Below are 21,310 nucleotides of genomic sequence, written 5' to 3'. Positions count from 1 at the left end.
AACGATTTTGGCAGATATAAGTGCCCTTCATTCAAAGCAGAATTATGTTACAGAGCTTAAGATTTTGTAAAAGATAAACATCAATTTACAGAATCTAGGACTTGAATTTAAGGATGAAATTATCATTTGTTTGAGATATATAACACTTTACTACCTCCAATAGTATAGCTACCCAGACAACATTAAATGCAAAAGAGTTACAATGGAAAAGTCTGAAAACACACAGCCTTATTACACATTAGAGGCTGCAATTCTTACTCTGCCACTAATAAGCTGTATGACACTGAACAAGTTCTTCTACCACTCAGTGATATGTGTGTGGCTTATCATTTCTAATAATGTATAGCTATGATGCACAAAATCACCTCATCTCCCCAATAACCATCAATCCTTAACCTCCCTTCTCCACCCAACTTTCAGCCTCCTGCATTCCCCTCCTGGTCAGCATCTTACCACAGATTCATTCCAGTCCACCTCAATTAAGGTCGCTGAAATACTTCAGGAAAATTAAACGTTCTCTCTAACAGAAGGCTTGGGAGCAAAATGCAGAGTTAGAAAGTTCTCCAAAATTTAAGAAAATCTAGCCCAAAAGAAAGATGAAAGGGAAATTACAAAGTTTTACAAAAGCACCCCGTTCTTGCCATGACCCAATGTATAGTAGATGAACAGGCTTTGCTAAATTTTTTTCAAATTTATTTCATTCATCATTGCTCTTTATAGAAACCATCTCCTCTCTTGCAAAAATAGAAAGACTGGATAAAATCAGTGGCCATCAAATTATTTCTCTGAACTCTTAAAATTCTCTGAACGTGCCTCAGACACCTCAGAACAAACTGCCTTCACACCATCTTTAAACAGGAACAGTAAAGGTTTTTATTTTAAAAGGCTTTATATTTTAGGGTTCCATGAAAGATTTATTTTCACAAATTCTGCTTTAAAATATCTTCAAATGATGCATAAAATAATCCTTAAAGCTGTAACATTCTGTAAATGTAAAGGTAATACTTTATAATAGAATTTAACAGCAAGTTGAGAATTGTTTTACAGGAAGTTGCTTTAAAATCCATACAATAGTAGCCTGTAACTGTTTGCTACTTTAAAAGATACTTAGCCAGACATAGTGGTGCACACCTCCAATCTGAGCTACTCAGATGATTTAAGCAGGAGGATCACAAGTTCAAGGTCAGCTTGGGCAACTTGGTGAGACCCTGACTCAAAATAAAAAATAAAAAAGGACTGGGCATGGAGCTCAGTGGTACTGCACCCTTGGGTTCAATCCCTAGTACTGCAATACAGAGAGAGATTCCTAGCATTATTTTTCAGATTATTTCATAAAAGCAAAATTAAAAGCCTCAACACAATTCAAAGAAAGGATAAAATAAAGATGCATTTCTCTACAAAATGTTAAACTCTTATTGAAATTCATCAATTCTTTTCTTCAGAACTGACAAAAATAAAGTCAAAAATGCCAGAAATCTGAAAGCCTCACATTACTGACTAAACAGACCCCACTAAATTATAAATGTATAGCACAGAGATGTTATTTCTTCCTAACCTCAACAAACAACACAGACAATGATAAAAGGATGGAAATACGGATGAATAGATGGATAGTTAAATAGTAAGCTACAATAGCTACAGCATCAAGACACTAGGCATTATGGCATGTCACATTTAAAATAAAACTTTGAAACTTTATAATTTTAAAACCATAGGAAAGCATTAGACAGCAAACATCAAAATGGGAGAGCAGTGGTAACAGCAGTACATTTCATGATTTGAATATTGCCCTTGCTGCTCTGTCACTGTGACTTATTTTTAAAAAGGACATGTTTCTTTCTCTTCCTCTCTCCCTACTCCTCCATAATCTCTCCCCATCCCTAATCTTGGAGAAACAGGATTAACTTTTTTCCCCAATCTAGGCAGAGTTCTCTGTCCTTAACCATACACCCACCACAAGAACGAAGTAATTCAGACTTGAAGATGGCACCAGAAGATCTCAGAAATGATGATCTCCCAAGTGAATTACTTGGAGAACATATGAAATGTAGCCTTTGAATCACCTCTTTTAAAACTCCCTGTTCCCCTTGATGGGCAAAAATCACAGCCTCTAGGACAGGAGTTCCCTGTGCTTCTCCTTTGCTAGTAAAGCAATAAAACTTCTTGTTCCTTTTTCTCAAAACCTTGTCCTTATTACTGGCTTGGCATTGGGGACAAGAACTGAGTTTTCGGGCTGGGGATGTGGCTCAAGCGGTAGCGCGCTCGTCTCGCATGCGTGCGACCCGGGTTCGATCCTCAGCACCACATACCAACAAAAATGTTGTGTCAGCCGAGAACTAAAAAATAAATATTAAAAAATTCTCTCTCTCTCTCTCTCTCTCTCTCTCTCTCTCACTCTCTCTTTAAAAAAAAAAAAAAAAGAACTGAGTTTTCATTAACAATATTCTTGGCACTTAAATATTTTCTGAATACAGATTGAATGATCAACAAAATATATAATAAACTCTAGATTTCAAATGTTTTTCTACATGAAGATCTTAATCAGACAGGTGAAAAATACTAAATATAAAACCATGGTTTTCAATTGTAGTATTAAAATCTATCTACATGACCTCAAAGATAAATAACAGAAATGATTCATCATCCTTTAAAAGGTGTGTAAGGAAACCCAAAATACACCTAACTATTCCTTAGTAGTAGTTTGAACTATGCTTTCTTACTTCTTATGGGCAGGAAATTAAATTCATATTACTAATTGACATTGTGAAAAAATAGTGGTAGTATGATGGGAATAGAAAACAGGGAAATATCGCATCAACAATAACAACAGCTATCATTACTTAAAAACTAGTGAAACTTGTAAGAAAAAATATTTGAGCAATAACCCAAAATCATACAAACAAGATGTCAGAGAACTATAACACTAAATTTATGCCCAGAACTAAACACCCACCTTTAACCAAGAAAACGTTAACCTTCATGAAGTTCTAGAGGGAAGTTATAACAGAACTGACAAGTGAGACAAAGAAACATCTATTGTTTAATTCTTGTATGCTTATCAGAATTGTATTTAATATGCTTAGAATCACAGCCCCGTAACCAAATTATTACTAAAAGTTAGCATAGGCTGAGCATCCATAATCTGAAATCCAAAATCCTCTGAAATCTAAAATGCCCTGAAATCCAACTTTTTTGAGCACATGGCATGCTTGACCAGTAAAGTTTATGCATTTATTCCAAATTCTGAAAAACTCCAAAATCCAAAACACCAGTCCCAAGATTTCAGATAAAGGATATTTAACCTGTATTAATTTACAAATGAACTGCCTTAAACGTTTTCCCAGAAAATCCACATATAAAAGGAAGCTCCTGCCAGGTACCATGCCTATAATCCCAGTCTTGGGAAACTGAGGCAGGAGAATGTGAGTTCAAGGCCAGCCTCAGCAATTTAGTGAGACCCTAACCAACTTAGCAAGACCCTGTTTCTAAATAAAATACAAAAAGGGCTGAGAATGTAGCTCAGTGGTTAAGCACCCTTGGGTTCAATCCCCAGAACCCCCCAAAAAAATGGGAGGGAGGGAGGGAGGGAAGGAAAGAAGGAAGGAAGGAAGGAAGGAAGGAAGGAAGGAAGGAAGGAAGGAAGGAAGGAAGGGAGGGAGGGAGGAAGGAAGGTCCTTGACATTTATGGATTTGGTATTTTCAGTTTCAGCTATTCAAGACCCACCAAAAAAAATAATACTAAAATGTAGTCACCTACGATTTTGCACAGGCTTGAAACTGAATTGCTGGCACAATAAGCCTAATGAGAGGGAGCAATCACTTCAATTGCCAGTGAGCCTTATGATTTTGGGTGATTTATTTTTTTCTTCACTTGATGCCAGAAACATAGTAACTTTCCTAAAGCTATTATTTTAAATTCTTTTTAATGGAAATGGACATAATTTTTTTTAAATCTACCTACTAGAGCTGGTAGTAAAAGTGAAGATTTTGAAAGATAACTAGTGTTAGCCAAAAACAAAAGTCATTAGGGATCACTCAGATTTATGAACTAAACCAGTCAACCATATGCTTAGTCAGAAACAAGAAACAGCCATCTGGACAAATATTTTTGGTGAATGCCAGCCAGGCCAAAAATTTTATCTTATGGAAGAAAACTCTATATCATAATGGTATCTACAGAAGTGGGACTTTTGGAAGGCTTCAAGACACATCTCTCCAAATGTCAGTGGTATGCTATAAAAGTCAACCTAACTCTAAAGTTCTGCCCACAAACAGATTTAGATCTTATGAACCACAATCTAAACATCTGTCTACTTTCAGAGATCTTATGAACCACAATCTAAACATCTGTCTACTTTCAGAGATAAGAGAACTTAACAAAACCTAACATACTATAACACTCCAGTGATTTGGAGCAGCCACTCAGGTGTCCTGGATTGCCAATGCTATATTCTGTGATCACTATCATGTAGGAGTAGTTACTGTCTCTCAAGATCATGTAAGAACTTCCCTGTCTAAGAGAAGATGCTGTCTCATACACATGCGGTAGGTGATTTATGCTGCTTCTCCTGACAATCTCCTTTTTAGTGTGCAAAGATGTTCTGATTCCTAAATTATTAACTTCTGATCAACTGTCTTGTATCTAGTATGTGTTCTGGTGTTTAATTGCTGCCCCCCCCCCTTTTTTAATATAGTACCTGGCCTCATTCCCCACCATCAGCATCTTTAGTTGACATCTCTTCTTTATTCTACGTGTCTTCCTCTGGTCTACTCTCTCCTTATTCTGACTCACTGTATTCCTCAGACCCAGCTTCTGTCCTTAATTCTAAACTGCCTTGCATGGTTTATAAATCCCAGTTTACACAATTACTTTCATAAGCTAACCCAACCAGAGTTCAGAAGTCGCAAAAAAAGAGATGAGAAAATAGTAGGATAACATCACTATCAAGAAATAGCAACAGATTACTATTTTCATTAGTGGTGACCACAGTTGGTATTTACAAATAACACCTCCTTCCTGCCTCCTCTCATGATTACCTAGGACATTAATCAATGAGTGGAAGTGTACGACACTTTTTTCCAACCACACATGGCCTTCTAAAATTAATTTCTCAATTTCTCATGTAGTTTGCCTTCTGGGACACAGGTTTATCTTCACAGGGCTGCGGAAGCCTGTGAACTCAGAAAATAGTAATGGAAACATCAAAGATACAGTGTTCTTGAGTTCTCAACACCAGAAAACCTCAAAACACCAACTAAACAAGTACTATAATAATCTATGAAAAATGAATTAATACTTCAAAAAGATATACTATAAAAATGTTTTTCTAGCCTATTTTTTAAGTTCTTTTTTCCTAATTTTCACTCAGTAGCACTCAACAGAATTAGTCCTGTTCTTATAAGCTACTTGGGACCAAAGATAAGGGTTCTTCATTACCAAGTTCCTTGAAAACAGAATCTTAAAAAAAGAAAAAAAAACTTCTTTTCCTAGACTTTCCTACTCCAGGCATCTTCTCCCCATTCTACCAGGCCAGAGAAAAAGAGAAGCCTTGTGCTACCTGTAAGAACAGGCTTCAGACAGACTTGATAAAAGCAGGTGTGTTTTCATAAATGAACACGAATCTGCCATTTTAAATTAACCTCAATTATTTTCCTACTCTTCAAGTCCATCTCCTACCACTCCTGAGTGTGAGAAGCAATAACAAGTCCTATTTTGAGGAAATGAAAATCTCACTACTGGGATACACTCACACACATTAAATCCTCAATTAAAAATACATTTAATATGAAAAAAAATATTTTCTTCTTTCAAAATTTTAAAATACACTGAATAAAAACTCAATATTTTTGTCTTATTTAAAGAAACATGAAACTTAGAACAATAATGAAAAGTTGAACAAAATTAAGAAAACTACCAAAACTTTGGGAAATTACATTCAGCAGATATAGAAACACTTAGGTATTACTGTATTTCAAAAGCTGCCAATGCCATATTTGCAAAATTACTAGATATCACTTATCAACAGGAATACGCAATTCAAGACTACAATAGACATTACCTTACACCACTTAGGATGGTGTTTATCAACAAGATGACAAATAGTAAGTATTGGAAAGTTTGTGAAAAAAGGGAACTATTGTACACTGCTGGTGAGAATGTAGCCATGTGACCATACGGAGCCCCCTAACAAAATTAAAAACAGAACCACCATCTGGCCAGTTACTCTTCTTCCTGGGTACATGTCTAAAGGAGATAAAATCATAGCCTCATAAAGATAACTGTACTCCCCTGTTCACTGTGGCATTTTCACCATAGTGAAGACATGAAAACAAGTGAATTGTCCACTGGTGGATGAATGGACAAAGAGAAATTGTCATGTCTGTCTGTCCATCCATCCATTCATTAATGTTATATAATTCAGCCTCAGAAGAGATGCTCCTGTCATTTGGCAGAACATGGATGGACCTAGAAGACAAGTTAGGTTTGTAAAAAGCTAAGCAACACAGAGAACTTTCTTCTTTTGTGATTGAAGTAAAACTGTTTCTCTTGGCATGATGGAAGTACCTATGTTACGTAGAGAGGAGTACTTCACCTAAATGGGCTGGGAAAATAAAATTGTATTACACTTCATTTGCTTAAAGAAAACAAAAAAGTTACCAAAGTATGAGACTATCTAAAAATCTTTCCTTAAGCACTAGGCACAGACAGAAGTGAAGCTATCTTACACCAATGCATTTGAGATATTAGTCTCAAGAATGAACACCTATCAGTGAAGGACAAAAAAAGTCCGAAGAAAAAACCATAATGATATGCAAAACTATTAAAGTTATCTGGCAATTAGCACCTACAGGCCCTTATCCAGGGCATAAGGAAGTTACCGAAGCACTAATTTGCAACTATGCATCTGTTCCTACTTAAACCCTCTAAGCAGCTTGCTGTTTACCAAGTTAAAAAAGAAAATGTGTATTTCTGCCACATTTCTTAGAATATGCTTTGTTTTATAGATCTGACTATGGGACTACATTTTAAAAGAACAAAGAAAATCTATAAAAAATACATATATGTCAATCACAGACAACAACAAATAATACCATTTCCAGCAATGATGTTGTTGATGGCAGTGCTGTTATTCCATGACAAATGCATTTATATTATGGGATTAAAGCAAATAAAATATGCTGAGAACCTGTAGTTTTAGCACAGGAAAAAGAAGATACACACAGGCCTAAGAATGATGATACTAAGTTAAAAACCCTATAGTTCTGCACTTGAACTGCCAATGAATGAATTACTATGCACTTTTTCTTTAAAAAGAAAAAAAGAAACACACACACACACACACACACACACACACACACACACACACACCCCTCTAGGTCTCTTTTCTGAAAAGGCCTAGAAACAATGACTAAGTACCAACAACAATCTAGAATTCCTTGGCAAAGAGACTGATTCCATATCTGGAGCAATTTTATTCAAGAGCCCTTGTCATACCAAAAAGCAAGATGGTATCGATGACTACTATCATCACATCAATAGGACTCAGAAGCCACCTGAACAGGCTTCTGTAGCCAAAGATGGGACAATTGAAACACTGAGAATATTAACTGTAGTGGACCAAAACATACTATGTTAGAATACATGAATTCATCACAGTATTCAAAACACACAAATCATCTTTAAAGCACAGGTGATTATCATTCTACAAGGTAAAGTTAACGTAGATATATTTCCTTGGAAATCTTTCTTTATATTACACCTGTCTTTTAAAAAATACAAATATAGCAGTTGTAATAATAAGGAAAAGGGGCTAAAACTAACTCGAATATTATGTGTGAAAAACAAAGCATAAGAAAAAAAATAAAGTGTTACCTAGTCAAAAATATAATACGGCCAGGCATGGTGGTGCACACCTGTAATCCTAGCAGCTTCAGGTTCAAAGCCAGCCTCAGCAAAAGTAAGGCGCTAAGCAACTCAGTGAGACCCCGTCTCTAAACAAGATACAACACAGGGCTGGGGATATGGCTCAGGGGTTGAGTGCCCCTGAGTTCAATCCCCAGTACCCACCCCCCAAAAAAAATATGAACAAAGGAAACATTAAAGCCCCCTCCAAGACTCATCATATGTAATGTACTTTATGCATTCCAATTATTACGTGTGTACATACATGTCTTGGCAAAATAAAACATACCTACAAATAATTATTAATAATTTTAAGAAGTGCTCAGGCCTAATGGTTTTTAAATTGTCAACATTTTAGGTATCCATTATCAGTGACATACTGTAAGAATGTTACAGACTTTGATTCTTGGGAAAAACTACAAACCAAGGAGATATACTTCAGTGTAAAACATCCTTTAAGAACTTCTACTTTTTATTGGGGAAAAAAATAATTTCTATTTTGGATTAAATGAGAACCCTAACGCCACACTGAGGAAATTCTTTTAAATTGTCCTCAGAAAAACCACATGTGCTAAAGGTTATCCTTCATGGCTTTATTAAAAAAAATTATAAAGATACTAACTACAATTGTGCCACTTGATTAGTTTCTGTCCCTTTCTGATTACCGTCCCACACCTTTTCAGAAGCAACATCTCAAAAGTCACAGCTCTGAACCCAGTTTACCTCCTCTACCCAATCTGTTCTACTGTGCTTTCCTCTCTAGGTAGGTATCATCCTTGTTATTGCTCATGGCTTCCTCTTCCATTGCTGAGGGAGTGGTCAGATTAGAGCCCAACCTCCTACCAGTGAGATTTGTTCCAGACCTGCATAAAATGTCCCAAGGCCAAAAGAAAACCAAGATAGTATTTCCTGGAATGATATACTGTGGTAAACCCAGAAGATTTCCAAGTAGTCATACTCTAATCCAGGTTCTTCTTTCTAATAAGATTTAACCATGGCTTAACCAAAATCAGATTTCTTCCTGAAATACTCTTCTAAGGATTCTGAAAAAGTTAACCATTTCCCCCCCTAAATTTTTCTAATGTTTTTAAGCAGTCAATTGCCACAAGCTAGACTAAGCCAACTTAAGTAAAAACAATTCAAGACAAATTCAGCTGGCTTCTCTTCCCCTTGCAACTCACACATTACATGAAATATGGCCCTATGGGCAGGAGGGCAGGGAGGATTACTCTTCATAAGTGAGTCTCAAACGTATAGTTAGTTGGCAGGGGTACCTCAAAATAATTTTCAGTCACCACAACAGCACACATTCTCTAGACTAAGTTCAAAGAATTAGAATCTTCAGTGAAATAATTCCAAGATAGTGTGTCAACTGGATTGCACATCTGGATCTCCAGCCACATTCAAGAAACATCCACTGTTTTGAAATGCTGCCCCATTTGCATTCCTAAAGAAAATCAGAAAACCCACTAAGGAAATGGCATTAATGAAACTCTTCTCCCAAAGCTCTGAGAGCATTTAATAAATGTTTGTTGAACAAATTGCCTTATTTCATGGAATACATACAATATTTCCTAAAATTTCTTTTTTTCTCTTTCCCAAAATAAAAACAGACCAAAACAACCTCAAAAGGCAACCAATAGGGGTGGGGTTGTGGCTCAGTCCTAGAGCACTCGCCCAGCTTGTGCAAGGCACTTGGGTTCGATCCTCAGCACCATATAAAAATAACTAAATAAAATAAAGGTATTGTGTCCAACCAAAACAAAAAAAAAAAAAGATTTTTAAAGGTAACCAACATCTATTTCCACAGTGATATCACAGAGCCATAAAATATAACCATATGTCCTGCAGGAAAAATGCATATGTTCTATATAGCACCAAACATTAATTGTATAAACATACTACACAGAAGCAACTAAGGATGATAAAGTCCAAAACTGGCATAATTCATCTATCACACTTATTTTTAGCATACCAGCAGAACCATACCAAAATAAGTCTTCCAAAAATCTTGCCCAGGGTTTACAAAAAATTTTAGTAAGCTAGCATGACAGTGAAGAAACAAACCTCTCTCAATAAAGTTAATGGAAGTGGAAAGGCATTTATAAATGAAAGTTCATCAAAAGAGACTGAAAAGGCCAGGTGCAATGGTACACACCTATAATCCCAGCTACTTGGGAAGTTATGGCAGGAGGACAGCAAGGTCAAGGCCAGCCTGGGCAATGTAGTAAGACCCTGTCTCAAAATAAGAAATAAAAAAAGTGGGCTGCGGATGTAGCTCAAGCAGTAGCGCACTCGCCTGGCATGCGTGCGGCCCGGGTTCGATCCTCAGCACCACATACAAACAAAGATGTTGTGTCCGACGATAACTTAAAAAATATATATATATATTAAAATTCTCTCTCTCTCTTAAAAAAAATGAAAAAAGTTGAGCATGTGGCTTTATTTATTAATTTAGTTATTTTTATATGGTGCTGAGGATCAAACCCAGTGCCTTGCACAATTGTTCAATTCCAAAAACAAGAAAGAAAAAAAAAAAAAAAGACACATTGCAAAGTTCTCATGGCACCTGAAGCTGTCAACCATAAAAGCTTAGGAAAATCACTAAGAAAACTAATTCTACATTATAATAAAAAATTCACCACTATTTCAAAAAGGAAGAAAGGAAGAAGGAGAAGACAAGAAAGGATATATATTAAAACACCTTAAATGCCTCTTCCTTAAAATGAAGCCCAAAGCCATTTCTAACCATTGTTAGAAATTAGACCAGTACTGTCCAATAGAATTTCTGTGATGAAAATGTTTTGTATCTGCACTGTCCAACAAGGTGGTCGGTAAACACCTGAAATGTGCCATGGGACAGCGAGCTAAATTTTTAAATTTTAATTAACTTAAATTTAAATAGTCACATTTGACTATTTGGCTACCATATTGAATTAATCGAAAGTCTAAGTGTTCCTATTCTATTGTTAAGGACAATTTTATTGAGAAATTGTACCTTTTAGATAGAAGGGTGGCTAATTCTGCCTTAAAGAGGCATGAACTCAAGAGACCAAAAACAAAAACAAAACAGAGATCTTATAGTATCTCTCTCAGCCTACAAATTGCCTAAATAATAAAAGACTATCCTGAAACTGCCTTATACTTTTAGAGCAGCTGGATTTAGGAATCAGAAGTAATTTTTATGATATATATAAGGTAAAACTAAGCAACAAAAGCATAGAACAGAAAATAAATCTAGAAAGTTGTATGATTCTACTTAAAGTTTTCTAAAACTAAAAGCAATTATTTATCACTAGTCCCAAACTGCTTCTGTCTACATACCTATTTTTAAAACATTCCCTTCTCAATTATAATATTGCCTGTTTTACATTTTAATCTTTGATTATATTCAATTTAAAAATGTATTATATATATAGCTCTGCTAAGCAGTATTTTCCAATAGTAAAGTGACATACTCCTAAAAAGATTGCAAAGCAATTTGAAAATAGAAAATATTGTACTGAAGCAAGATGAAATTATGCAAAAATATTCTGAAATATTTATTAAATCATTTATGTGTATAAACATATACATATGTGTATATAAAAATAATTTTTTAAGAAGTCAAACCTACCAGAAAACACTATTATCTCCGTAATTAGGATTTAAAGTTAGTTTAGCTAGAGCGGTCCGGGAAAGGCTAGCGTGGCTAAGCGACCGAAGGTGTTCGTGACGGGACTGTCATTAGGCCCGACTCTCTGCTCGGTGATGGTCATTGTCCTCCAGAACAGGGATGGAGGAAATATCGGCCCAGGAAGCAGCAGGATCACCAAGGGTCCAGTTTCAGTCTTTGGAGACCCAGCCTGAGAGTTTTTCCCCAGAACCTCAGTTCCTGCAGGACACTGACGTGGAACAGGGACTCACTGAGGCTCCACCTGCTCCCCAGGTACCTGCTCTTCCCCAAGAGGGAAGAACATGAGACCAGGCAGCTGTGCTGCGGACAGCCAGGTACCAGGAGTTTGAGACATTCGAGGACGTGTCTGTGCACCTTACTCGAGAGGAATGGGGATGCCTGGACCTTGTTCAGAGGGACCTCTACAGAGAAGCGATGTTAGAGAACAATGTGGTCTCACTGGGCATACTTCTTCGCCTTCCCACCACTGGGATTCATTGTGTGAATTCCTGCCAGGCCCTGAGTCACACCCAGGCAAGTGCTTTCTCTGGAGAAACTTGCAATTCTTACAGCAGGAATCTCCAAGAGACAGTGGCCCAAGTATCACATTTCCATAGGTAGTGCCCACCCTGCTCAGAAACTCCTTTTCCATGACTATAAGATAATAAACTTGATTAATTGGATTAGATGCTTCCCGGAATGCCATCACTATGTAAAATTGCAGTTCTTCAAATGAGCTTTCTTAAATTTCTAATATAAAGGGCAAAAGAAGCCCTTTCTTTGCAAACAGGTGGATTTTTGAACCAAGTTCATTTAGAAACCATGCTTGGTGGTTAGCTTCTTGTGCTCTGAGAACTAAAAAGTCCAACCCATCTCTTCAGTTAGGGTCTTTTCCTGTGGGTTTAGAGTGTGGAATATGTGCTCTGTGTCCCCCTTTGCTGTAGTAAACATGACCTGCCCCTCCAGTTGCCTCATTCTTTGTGAACCTTTGTCTTTCTTCATATTTAACATAATTTTTCTCCTTCAAGGGCCTGCCTTCCTCCCCTTGATTCTTTGTGGCACCATACGGATTGATGTATTAATATTACTTTTGCTGATTAAGTATTCCTTTGTTCCTTAGAACTATTCCCTTTTGTTGTAGGTGGGGGGTTGAACCGGGGGACACTTTACCTCTGGGCTACATTTCCTGTCCTTTTTAGTTTTTGAGATAAGGTTTTGCTAAGTTGCTGAGGCTGGCCTTGAATTTGCAATCCTGCCTCAGCTTCCCAGGGTGCTGGGATTACAGGTGTGCACCACAGTGCCCAACTCCTTAGAACTACTATTAATGGAAGGGAATGGGAGGGCCAAAAAGTTAAATCTCTATTTCAGGGCATCAAAAAGAATGTATATTTAATAAGTTTGTAAGTTGTAAACTGATATACATAATTGTAAACTACTGTTAATTTTACAGAATTTCCAACAGTTTAAAAAAAAAAAAGAAAGAATTTAAAGTTAGTTTACAAATAATATCCTTTTGGGCCAGGTGTGGTAGCACACCCCTGTAATCCCAGAGGCTCAGGAGACTGCGACAGGAGGATCAAGAGTTCAAAGCCAGTCTCAGCAACATCGAGGCACTAAGCAACTCAGTGAGATCCTGTCTCTAAATAAAATACAAAATAGTACTGGGTATGTGTCTCAGTGGTCAAGTCCCCCTGAATTCAATGCCTGGTACCCCCCAAAAAAATAATAACATTCTTTTAGAACCCTATGATAGATCAAGTTTTTAACCGTTTAATGAAACTTTGTTTTATAAATCATTAAGAATTGATGCTATTATTTTCCTTCTAGAATAAAAATAAATCAAGACTGGATTTTCTCATACAAAATCACCAAAACTTTTTGAGAATTCAAACTCAGAGAATTCAATCCTACAATTTTCTTTTCATCTGAGTATATACTATGACAGTATGTCTTATAAGTTGGCCCTTTCTTCTAGAAAGACATTTTTTACAGTCCAATTACACATAGCTAAAAAGTACAGCACATATGGAACAAGTTAAAGAAGATGTGTTTCTTCTAACATAATATGGTATTCAAAGTTAATCTTCTTAACTCACATAACCAAAATTTTTAAAAAACAAAACAACTTTAACCCTATAGTCTCAGCAAAACACTTGGATGAAAAGCAAAATCAAGCATGTTCAGCCCTAATAAAGCACACAACCAGTTCATCAGGAATCACAAGTGATTCCTAAACTCACAGTCTCTTTACAGACAACAAAACTACAGCAGAAAGAACACAGAGAACTGTAAAATACATTATCACTTTCCCTCTGAAACAGATAATCCCAACACAATCTCAGAAACTTCTATGCTCAAGACAACTCCTTGACATGCTTCCTGTCATTAGATCAAGCAGACTATCTTCTGGGATGTTGCCATGGTGAACAGAGATGGCTATTCTAAAAGAGGGGGGAAAAAACTACTATTGTCAATTATAGTCTCAATACTAGCATCTAAAAATCTGGTGCTGGAAGAAAAGCCACTTATAAATGAAGGAAAAGCCTCCTCTTTTACAATTTACATGATCTGATTAACTTAATGGTTTAGAATTTAGTTCTTCTCTCCAATAAAACAAGCAGGATTTCTTACCTTTTTACAGGATGCATGGAGAGATGCACAGATGGATGGTGGACAGAGGGACGGAAGAAAGGGTAGGTAAATGTGAAGGAGGTGTGAAGGGAGGAAAGGTGGCAGGGTGTTGTGTTTCTTTTCTTTGTTTTCCAATACTGGGGACTGAACCAGGGGCACTCTACCACACTGAGCTACACCCACAGCCCTTCTTATTTTGAGACAGGGTCTCACTAAGTTGCCCAGTCAGCCTCCCAAGTCACTGGAATTACAGGAATATGCCACCACACCAGACAAGGAGGGAGAGAAGGAAGGTAAAAGGACACTAATAAAGGACCTCCCAGCCATATAAAACCAGCCAGGAGTTTTTAACCTCTCTGAACTGAATCAAAAACAAAGGCAAGTAAGGAGAGGCAAACAATTTTAAGTAGAAGAAAATAGTAACACTAAAATTACTTGCAATTCTTCTCCAATGCAAAATTTCCTTTATTAACCATTTTGTAAACTAGTCTTCTAAATTCCTAAACCTGTGCTTCTCATTTATCTATGCATAATGGTCACTATCAAATAAGAGATTTTTTTTTACTTCAAGGGGCATATTTCTGGTAGAGTACTATTTAGCTAACCAGTTTGAAAAAAAATCAAGAAATATTTTCTGAAATCTGTTTATCAAGCCATAATTTAAAATTCATATATGGTAAACATAGGATTACATCCATCTTGTATAGATTCCCTTTAAAATATACCCCCACACTTTGGGGCATAGGGGTTAGGAGGTCCTGAGTATTTCTAAAAGTATATTTAAATCACAGTCAATAAGTATAGTGTTTCTCAGTGATGTAAACAACTCCACTGGATACAAAGTCCTAAAACTTCTTCTTTTTTAAAGAGGTCAGGTTAAATAAAAACTATAATACAATAATATCCTGTCCATACATTGTAGTAATGGTAACAAAAGCTTTCTTGGACCACCTGACTCATCTAATTATGCAACACTACAATTACTGAGTCAACAGTCATTTAATAAAACTGGTATCATGGAACTGTCCAGTCCCTTTAAAAAAAAAAAAACACACAAAGGCCTGGGCTGAGGCTGTAGCTCAGTGGTAGAGCGCTTGCCTAGCATGGATGAGGCACTAGGTTGAATCCTCAGTACCACATAAAAAAAAATAAAATAAAGGTATTGTGTCAACCTACAGCTAAAAAATGTTTAAAAAAAAAAGCCTATAGAGAACACAGAATACCTATTTCAAAAGTGAGGCGAGGCCAAATATTTTCTGAGCCAAAATCTAATAAGCACAAAGTAAAAATTTCAATACTGTATTTTTATTCATCCCAAAGTTGATGAAATATATAAAACACCAAAATTCTTCCCAATTTGGGCAGCAGCAATGAATGTCTAAAGAAAATACAATTTATGTTTCTCTTGATTGCCTTCAAACAATTTAGATATGAATAAGTAAAAATGATTGTGGCACCCACCTATAATTCCCTGCTACTTGAAGGTAAGGCAGGAAGATTAAATTCAAGGCCAGCCTGGGTAACTTAGCAAGCTCCTGTCTCAAAATTAAAAAAAAATAAAAGGGCTGGGAATGTAGTTCAGTGGTAGAATGCCCTTGGGTTAAATCACCAGTACCAAGAGTTGGGGGGAAAAAGGACTGGGGAATATAGCTCAGTGATAGAGCATTTATCTAGCACTGTGGTAAAACCAGGGTTCAAACCCCAGTAACAAATAATAATAATAATAATAATAATAATATTGGTTCAATATCACTTCATTCAATATGCTCAAAAGCAAACAGAAGTGTGGAGTCATACACCTATAATCCTAGAAACTCAGAGGGCTAAGGTAGAAGGATCACAAGTTTGAAGCAGCAGCCTGGGCATCTTTAGTTAGATGCCATCAAAAAATAAAAAGGGGCTAGAGGTGTGGCTCAGTAGAATAGTGCCTATGGGTTCAATCCCCAGTACCAGAAAGGAAGGGAAGAAAAAAAAAAAGGCAAACAAAATAGCCCAGAATATATTTTAACTAAAAGCCTTTTATCTAACTCATTGTGATTTCAAATGGCCAATAGACAGATGTGTCAATAGATGTTAGCTTGGTTAGCTCTACATTGCTTCACCAACAGAAGGAAAATAAACCCTCCACCACAATCATCTTTGCTCCCCCACAGGTATATGTTCTCCTTTCAGATAAATTCAGAACACCTTATTTAAAAAATTTGGCCCCATACGACCAGTATCAAATATATATCCTAATTAATATTTGCAGGGCATCTTGAATTTTTTAAATTATCAAAATCTATATAAAAATTTCCAAGGATATCACTGTATATGCAAAAATTGAATGAATAATAGGTTAATTCCTTTTAAATGTTCTGTTAAAAAGGTATAAAAAAAGTTTAAAATATTTAGCTTTTGTTTTAGGTATGCTCATTCATCTAGCATACTATAATATGATCTTGGTGCTTTTTCCTAAAAAAATGAAGTATATAAAAGATAATCAACACTTCCTTTAATTGAATATTCCCTAATAGCTTTCCTTCAGAAATGATAAAAGAACTTGGCAAGCTACACCCTCAGCAGCCTTGGAGAAATCTGTTCATTCCATATAACTTTCGAAGGCTTTGTCCATTGTCTACGGGATAAAGCCAAGGAAGTCGTGTTCCCATCTACCCAACTTCCAGCCTCAGGCAGCAGTCCCCTATCCTATCTCTTCCCCCACCTCACACACTGGAAGCCCTAAATACATGGAGTTGCTCAGACTGTAATTCAATTCAATTTCCCCTATCTGGCCAAAGTACAAAAACTTAAAGTGCAGACTCATATCTGGGCAGGTGGCGGGGTGTTGTCTATCTGTCGTTCTTTGTTTTCCAATACTGGGGACTGAATCCAGGGGCACTCTACCATACAGAGGTACACACCCACAGCCCTTCTTATTTTGAGATAGGGTTACACTAAATTGCCCAAAACTGATAATCCACCTGCCTCTGCCTCTCAAATCACTGGGATTACAAGGATGTGCTGCTACCAGCCAGACAAGGAATCTTCTTTTTTTTTTTTTTTTTAGGGCGTGGGGGTTACTGGGGATTGAACTCAGGGGCACTCAACCTCTGAGCCACATCCCCAGCACTATCTTGTATTTAGAGACAGGGTCTCACTGAGTTGCTTAGGGCCTCGCTGTTGCTGGGGCTGGCTTTGAACTCACAATCCTCCTGCCTCAGCCTCCAGACCTGCTGGGATTTTTTTTTTTTTTCTTACTTTCAATTCCACAATGCCTAGCACAGTATTTAGGAAGATGTACATTGTTCAGTGTACATTTAATGGATAAAATAGATCTAAGCCCCTTTCTCTACACTTCAGTTGATTAATACCAATAAATTAAAACTCTGCTTCCGTATGATATTCCGTTCAATATTTTAGGATCAAAAATCAGATGTGGTAAAAGTATACAAAAAGGTAATTTCATGACCCTCATTGTTTCTCACCAAGAATGATGAAAAAGGATAATACTCCCAGCCTCCCTGCCCCAATGCACTTAACACACTGCAGCCCAGATATTCCTCCAAACTGTTCACTTAATTCTCTGCTTAAGATTCTCCAGAGATTTTTCTAATGGTTTACTGAATGGTGATAATGCATTAAACCTGTATTTGTCAAGAATTTCCGTGATCTGATTTAAAGTACCTTTAAAAACTTATTTCCTTATTTTCTCCTTATCACATCCTTCTCAACAGTCAAGAAGAAATGATGGCTATGGCCTGCAATTCTCCAGTGAGCCTTTTATTAGTCACTTTTACCAGTTTGTCTTTCTTCCCTCCCACCCCTGAAATCTACAGCTTCCCATGCACTCTCTGAAGCATCATTTGATAAGTCAGTTCCTTCAGAAAACTTAATCCCAGTAACAACAGATCATTTCTACTCTTCAAAATTCCCAAAGCATTTTATGTGCACCTCCAACATGGCTCCGACTACATACTAACATAAGGAGTATTGGTAGTCCTCATTCTTACTAGCACCTAAACCTTCAAGAATTAATGTCTGGCTCAATAAAGGGACTGAGATACTAATGGAAGGACACCCCACAAAGGTCTTAACATGAATGGATAAAGTGAAAACCAATGGCTGCTCAAAGAGAAAACCAAGTTTAATTTAAACACACACTGACTGCAGTCGGGGGATTGTGAAAGATCACTTTACTGGTCAACATATAAAGCATGCAGGCATGCTGGGTATTAAGTCCATCCTCTGGAGTTCCATACTCACAGATATCCTATTTCATATAGGGGGTTCAGCTGGTCAAGAGAAATTTGATGATTTGACAAATGGTTATCACAGTGAAGGTCAATATGCTATCATACATTGACATTGATTTAACCTGACAAAGATGTGGCTAACTAAAAAGGAAATGTCAGTGCATAAAAGCATCCAATGATAACAATATATGGCAACAAAGTTAATAATAATAGAGAACTCTGGGCAAAAGCCATAGTCTTCCACTCTAAAGAAACTTTAATACTTTGACATTTTTGACAATCTAATGATAATTGGAGAAGTCTTTTTTCCTTAGCTTTACAGAAGGTTGATGGAAGACTCTAAGTCAATTGGTGTTGAAATGTGTGCTCTCCCCTGTGAAGCTTATCACTGTCCAGGAAGAGAGCATGACATGACACAAGAGCATAACTAAGAAGCTGTTTGGACACCTACTTACCTGACTGAAGATAACCTAGATGGGAATGAAACAGAAGCCCAGTGAGAGAAACTAAGTCTTTCTAAGCAGCTGTCTGATGGTATATTATGGATGCAACATGAAAAAACTTAATCTTGGGAAAATGGAAGCAATAAATGATTAGACACTTTAAAAATTTCTATTTTGGACCTGCCAATTTAGTTGTCTTGAACTACAGCCACATCCCAAGTTTCAAGCATAAGATTAGTAAAGTTCTATCATCTTTTTTACACACACACACACACACACACACACACACACACACACACGATTACTTCATCCCAAGTGATGACATCTTACAAAACAAAACTCAAAAAAAATTAGTTAGCTAAACATTTTGAATTAGAGAAACAAATCCCTAATATTACAGCAGGATCATGAACTTGGAAGAGGCAAAGAAATGAAAAGCACATTCCCCAACTCAACATTTATCATACAGTTTTGTGCCTCCTTGTTTACTTAATTATCCCATTAAAGGATAAAATGACAGATCCAGAACTGAATTACCCAGTTCACCAGTGAATGCCAAATATCTAGCACATTATCTGGCCCATATTTGAAGTATGATAACGCCTAAAGACAAAATAAACAAAACTAAACACAACAACAAAAAAAGCAACAGAACCCACTAAAAACTTCCAAACATTCTCATACTCATATTTAAAAAGGTGCTCTAAATTCAAAATTCATTAACTTTCTAGGAAAAAATAAGCAACTAATTATATACTTCAGCCTCCTATAGGCAGTGACTATGTCTTTCCCAGAAAATAGCCCAATGCCCAGCACTCAGCAAATGCTGGTTGAACTGAATTCTATACTTTACTTCCTCCTCCAAGGATAAGAGATTCAATAGCATAAACAGATTCAATGGCTAAACTATCTAATCAGTCTTTTCCTAATTAAACCTTTGCCAGGTCATTTTAGATATTTATGTTAGCCTAGAGATATTTACTCTACATTAGATTTACCCAAAATCAAATTTACTTCAAGTTATACTCTTTGAAAAAGTCAAAATACCAAATAAAAATGTAAATTAGTAAAATGGGATTTTTATTTTTTGTTTCTTAACAATAATCTACCTCTAGTGCTATTAGTTTTAAAAAAAAGTCTCTTTAAAGCTAATATTTAATACTCTTGCAATTATTACACCAGTCCTCCTAAATACAACAAGCACTTGAACAGTCCTTCGGGTATGAACTCTTGTGAGTTGATAGTATCATTCTGCAAAGAAAAAATACATTAGCCCATACCAGAGTACATGTGAGCTAGATTTCAACAATTGCTGAATCCCCATGACAGCTCTGTGTGCCTCTATCAGAGATGCATATTAAAAATGCAGACTTGGGACCCTCTGCAGATGAACTGAGTAAGAATCTTCCCAGGTGATATTATGTATGCTAAAATATGAGAACACTTGATCTAGTTAGTGGAGGGGAAAAAACTATTTGTGAAATCTTACATTCTGATATAAGATTCTCTTCTCAGTTATAATAAAACTTCTTGTGACCAAAAGAAAAAAAAAAGAAAAAACAGGCACTTGAAGACTCCTGCAAGTCCAACAATTATAATTTGTCAACCAGCCAACTATGGCCAAAAAAAAAAAAAAATTTGCTTTTTATATCCACATGCCTTTACTCTACCTGTGAAATTAATACTTTAGTACTCTGTGTACTTTCTGGCATCTTAAAGAAATTCAGTTGTCAGAAAAAAGTTTCATGCTTAATTCACCAGTATTTTTTAATGACATAAGAGTCAGAGAAATGGATAAATACGTTGTAAAAGACTTTCCAGTTTCAAATTTCTCCTACATATAACCCAAAAACAAAATTTTTAATTTAAATTTTCTTCATTATTTTCAGAAATCCAAATTTCCCAAAGGATACTTTAGACATTTTTTTCTGTTATAACAGGAACACAAATCAATTGGCTATACATTTTATATGTACATATATTTTAAAAAATATAAATAAATATGTACTTTAAGAACTTACAAGTTAGGAATGTAGTTCAGTGACAGAGTGCTTAGCACGTATGAGGCCCTGGTCTAATACCCAGCACCAAAAAAAAAAAAATTACAAACAGATTTAACAAATATAAAGATTAATTCACTTTTTATATTCATAGTGTACCCTCAATTAAAATCCCTGGATGTCCATCAAACCAAACTTCCAGAAGCATTCATTCATGTATGCATATTAATTTAATATTAATTTAAATTTTTGAAATATAAAATATACAGTATTTCCAAGGCAAATTACTTTAAGGGTAAAATGTTAATGCCATAATTGAAACAAACTTCTTTTTTAGGAAATGTTCAAACTTTTAAATGCTTAAAAGATTGAATTCCAGAAGGTTTCTACAAAATTAAGTAAAACTGCCAGTTTTTAGAATAATATAGCAAAACTATCTGTAA

The 21,310-nt window shown here is 36.1% G+C and overlaps 1 protein-coding gene and 1 pseudogene across 5 annotated transcripts in view; one reads left to right on the top strand and one right to left on the bottom strand.

Moving 5' to 3' along the window:
* Positions 1-21,310, bottom strand: part of Med13l (mediator complex subunit 13L) — a 304,748-nt gene that overhangs the window by 233,485 nt on the left and 49,953 nt on the right. The gene's annotated exons all lie outside the window — the stretch shown is intronic.
* LOC144253494 (transcriptional repressor RHIT-like) lies at positions 11,679-12,212 on the top strand (annotated as a pseudogene).

The sequence above is a fragment of the Urocitellus parryii genome, chromosome 3, assembly GCF_045843805.1.
Source record: "Urocitellus parryii isolate mUroPar1 chromosome 3, mUroPar1.hap1, whole genome shotgun sequence".
Taxonomy (NCBI): Eukaryota; Metazoa; Chordata; class Mammalia; order Rodentia; family Sciuridae; genus Urocitellus; species Urocitellus parryii.
The sequence above is the reverse complement of the archived record's forward strand: the minus strand, read 5'-3'. Positions and strand labels throughout refer to the sequence as shown.